This window comes from Triticum aestivum, chromosome 1A (genome assembly GCF_018294505.1).
Source record: "Triticum aestivum cultivar Chinese Spring chromosome 1A, IWGSC CS RefSeq v2.1, whole genome shotgun sequence".
In the NCBI taxonomy this organism is placed as follows: domain Eukaryota; kingdom Viridiplantae; phylum Streptophyta; class Magnoliopsida; order Poales; family Poaceae; genus Triticum; species Triticum aestivum.
The window spans coordinates 129959113-129964138 of NC_057794.1; positions in this window are offsets into that span (position 1 = coordinate 129959113).

Consider the following 5026-nt stretch of genomic DNA (forward strand, 5'->3'; position numbering starts at 1 on the left):
TCTGTTGGTGCTTGAGTTTCAATGCTCAAAATTGCAAAAATATTTGAGTTTCATTGCTAAAAAATCCAGTACTTTGTTAATACAAATAGCATGCTTGGATGCTTCAGTGCTAAACATTGCAGTAGCACTTCAGTTTCAGTTCTACAAATTTCAGTACTCTGTTAGTAGAGTGCTTGGCTGATTTAGGGGTGAAAATTGCAATAGCTCTTCAGTTTCCCTGATAAAACTACAGACTATGCTTGGAACGGCTGTACCTGCAATTTTTGGGGTGAGAAACAGGCATGACTACAGGCCACTACCAAATTTGGGGCAATTCAGACTTCATAGGACTAGAGAAAGGATGGGATGTGATGCAACTGCGGCATCTTGACTGACATGGCAGCGACGGTGGCTCGATGTTAACACAACGGCTGCAGCTCGACAGTGAGGCGGCGGCGGCTCCGTTGGATGTAACGCGGCAATGGCGGCGGCGGCTCCGTTGGATGTAACGCGGCGATGGCGGCGGCGGTTTGACGGCGACGCAGTGGCTGCAGCTCGATAGCAACGAGGACGCATCAGCTTGATGATCGGCTACTTTTCTAACCCATGCGGTGATGACCTTACATCCTCACTGCTACAATTTTTGGCGCGAGCAAATTCAGAGTATAGTGAAACAAGCAAGTTGGTGGGGTAGTAGAGGTCCGTTGGATGAGAAAGCAGTGAACGAACGGCCGATTGTGGCCCGTACGGCAGTTCTGCCGTGCGTGAAGGCACGGCAGACGAGCCGCGTCCCTGTAAATGTGCTAGCCCTAGCTGGCTACGCGAATGACAGCCGCGTGACCGTGCGAGTCGTGTTTTCTGGGCAAAACCTCTCTCGCCTCCTTTGTGCATGGGTCTCTGTGCGTGACATGCAATGTGTGATTCGATGGGGCTTTGACAGCTCTGTGACGGGTACATTAATTGGACTGTGATGTCCTTTTCTCTCGGGATGCGCAAGGCTCCGTAGCTGGATGTGGGATTCCTTGGGCTCTCCTCCCAGTAACCGATGACGTGGGGCTACTGTAGATGCACCCACCGTCGTCGCAGGGGGGCTCGAACACCTCCTCGATCGTGATTCGTGAACGGGTTGCTGCCTTTGGTCCCAGCCGCAGCGATCGGTTCCGTGCAGTGGCAAAACAGCAAAGCGGGCGGTCTGCGACATGGGCGATGGCGGTCTGCGGGTGATACCGAAGGTTACGGTGCTCCCATGATAGAAGACGGCGCGGGTCGCTGGATCTGAAATTCAAGGGCCATAGGATGAGCTTCTAGACTTGTGCCTGAATATCAGATTTCTAGAGGTCTTTTATGAAAAGTTTCAGTAGCCTATCCTTCAACCTTTGGATTTCAGATCCAATGGCTCGTGTCATCTCGTATCATGGGAGCACCTAGCCTCTCGTATCACCAGATACTCTTTCCCCAAGGAGGAGAAAGACGAGCTCGATGTCTGCCCTGCACGTGTGGCATTTAAAAGGACCCGGAGCTAGTCATTGGGTGGCTGTCACGTGTGCCCGAGGCAGACATCGAGGGGACGCACGGCGCATATGTCGCCTGTCCATGGGGACACAAACTCGGCCTAGATTTGGGCTCGAATTGGGTTCACGCGGACACGAAACCGGCAGAAACGTGAAATGTGTCGCTGCACTGGGCCATAGCTTATGTCCACGCTGACAAAAATAGACGCGAGCGAAGGAAATGCGTCCCCGCATTGGAGTTGTCCTAAGAGCACCTATAGTTGGGCTTGGTAAAATAACCCCTCTCCCACACACAGACACTAAATGTTTGCGGATTCGCCCGGGCACGACTTTGCGGATCCGCCCAGGCACGACCACAGACATCATCGAACGACCCCTCGAAAGTCTTCTCCGACAGTCGCACTTTTCATATCGAAACCCTCAAATCCACGTAAATCGATGCACGTCCATCATACACATGAAGATCACAAGATCATTCAGTAGTTCATCAGGATGGGAATGGACCGGCCCACTCCGGCCCGGACTTGGTCCTGCTGGCCCCTCTCTTCTACTGAGGGACATGGAGCCGGTCCAATGGTCCAATACTGACCGGGCTCATGTTTCACTGGCAACATGGGCATCATCCTCGGCGATGGCCAGGAGAATCCGGTGCGGAGGCGACGGACTCAATCACGTTTTTTGTTCACAGCTGGGGTCCTTTTTGCAAAAGTCTAGGGACTTGCTTGTAATTCCTACTTTCTTTGGGTCCTTTTGTGCTTAGTGTTGTATCATTACTTTATGAATGAAATGTCCAAATCCCTCGGGATCCACATGTTGTTCAAAAAATGTTTCATTCAGCAAATTGGGCCGACCCATTTTAATACTAGATTGTAATAATAAGGAGTATTTACACCACAACATTATTTCAAGTAGCATCATTTAGCTATAGTGATTTTTTGTAAGTTATGATAATAAAAATTTATTTGTCCAAACAAAAAAAGGAAGATGCCCCCTGTTTTTGGGCAAACCTTGTGTGCAAAAAAATAACTTGGACGGAGCTTCTTCTAAGGGCGATGTCAACACTCCACTGGTCATTTTTATTCTTAGGGTGATAAGTACATATCGTCCATCTTTACTCTTAGGGCGATAATTCTGTATCGGACATATATATTAGCAAGAAAAGTGTAGTTAATCGAACACATGATGATTTGGTAATACCCTTTCACGATAAGAAATTATATTGCATTCATGGATCAAAATAAGCCCATGGAGGGTATCAGTCATACCCAATGATGAATTCCATGGCATATGCATTAATGCCTTAGTTGAAGAATATGGATAATGTGTGAACCTAATGATGAATTCCATGGCATATGCATTAATGCCATAGTTGAAGAATATGGATAACGTGTGAACAATAGATTTTGATGTGTGGATGCAAACTTTCGGCTTGGTTGTTCATAGTTTTCACTCTTTTCCTTCTTCACCTTTGCAACCCTTTTTCCAATTGGAAGCTTGCGGATTATTCTTGCTTAGAGTAACTCCTTTGGGAACCCATGCCATGTTTCTCTTTTCAAGTTCTTGTGCACTTAGCTTTTGCAATTTCTTTTTTTGCCAATACAATAAGCTGAGTGGGCGCCCTGGCTATGATTTTGTTTCAAGCAATGGCAATTCTTGTTTTAGCTTGTGCACTCTTATGACCCACAAGTCTAGGGATCAATCTTAGTTCTTTTGATAAGTAAGAGTGTTAAACCCAACGAGGAGTAGAAGGAATCGATAAGCGGTTTTCAGCAAGGTATTCTATGCAAGTGTTATAAAGTAGTTGTGACACATAGTTTGATATCAAGATAACTCGTAACAAGTGACAAGTAACAAAAGTAACAAGATGCAGCAAGATGCCTCAATCATTTTTATTACAAAGGGCAAGCTGGAAGTACTTCTTATAGTGATTAAAGCGTTCTCGAGGACACATGGACATTTTATCTATTAACTTCATCATGATTCATTGACTCATGTGCACTTCTTTGATAACTTGTTAGGGCATCTCCAACGGCAACCCGCAAATTTCGTCCTGCATCCGTCCGCGGATAGGGGAGGCCAGTCCGCGGACACGGATGCGGGAGGACGCCACCCAACGCTAGCCGGCGATACGACAATGACCTCATATTCCGTGGTTGAATGATGTACATGTCGTAGGCGCAATGTGCTTTCACGCGTGAAACTTTTCATGCACTTGCACCCAGAAGGGCTGGCCTCTGCTCCTTCGTACGAAATTGGTAGATACGGCCAACCACACATCGCACAACAACTCATCCTCCATGGTTGAGTAGTTGACCATCCTTCGTACCCTAAAAATGACATAGCATTTGAAAATAAGCTCAATGGCATTTGAGAGAACACCTGCGGGGCGTGCTGTCCGCCATGGAGGTCGTCGACGGGGGCAGAGTGTACCTGGGTACAGACGGCTCTAGAGTGGAAAGCTTCGTCCTAACGGTGAGCGGGCGTGTCGGTGTTGGTTGCGGACATTCGGCAATGCCTTTGTGGAGGCCAAAGACGTACAACATCGACGCGGAGGTGGAGGGTGTGGATGCAAAGCAAGGGGAGAAGGGGCAGAGTGGAAGGAAATGGCACCGGGAGGGGGAATGGGTGGGCCGGGGGTGTCGGAGTCCTACATTTTGGGTGTCCGGACTCCCACAAATCTCCATCACTTTGTCTCCAATTTGTAGGAGAAATCGTGTCCGGACCGCCCCTCGGACCGATACACGCCCACATTGGATGGCTTCCTCGGTCCGGACATCATAGTTTGGACGGATGCGGGAGGTTTGCGGGTTCGCCTTGGATATGCCCTTATGTGGGTGGACCGGTGCTGAGGTCATGTTCTTACTTGAATAAACAACCTACTTATGATTACCTCCACTTGCAAGCATCCACAACTACAAGAGAAGAATTAAGATAAATTTAACCATAGCATGAAAATATGGATCCAAATCATCCCCTTACGGAATAGCTCATAAACTGGGTTTCAGGCTTCTGTCACTCCAGCAACCCATCATCTACTAAGTAATCTCATAATGCCTTCCCCTAGGACCAAGCATGGTAATGTGTCATGTAGTTGACGTTCACACGACACCACTAGAGGAAGAACAACATAACACATCATTCAAACATTAAACGAAAACCAACTTCACATGATTACTTATAAGAAGACTTCTCCCATGTTCCCAAGGACAAACGGAACTACTAACAAATCATATTCATGTTTATGATCACAAGAGATAAATATATGATTAACAATCTAAACATATAATCTTCCACCAAGTAAACCAACTAGCATGAACTATGAGATGTAATCAACAACTAACAATCCACAGGTGCCAACCTGAGGTTTGAGACAAATATTGGATACAAGAGATGAACTAGGGTCTGGAGGTGAGATGGTGTTGGTGAAGATGTTGATGGAGATGAGTCCTCCCACGATGAGAGGAGCGTTGGTGATGACGATGGCTTCGATTTTTCCCTCCCAGAAGGAAGTATCCTCGGGAAATCGCTCTGGATTC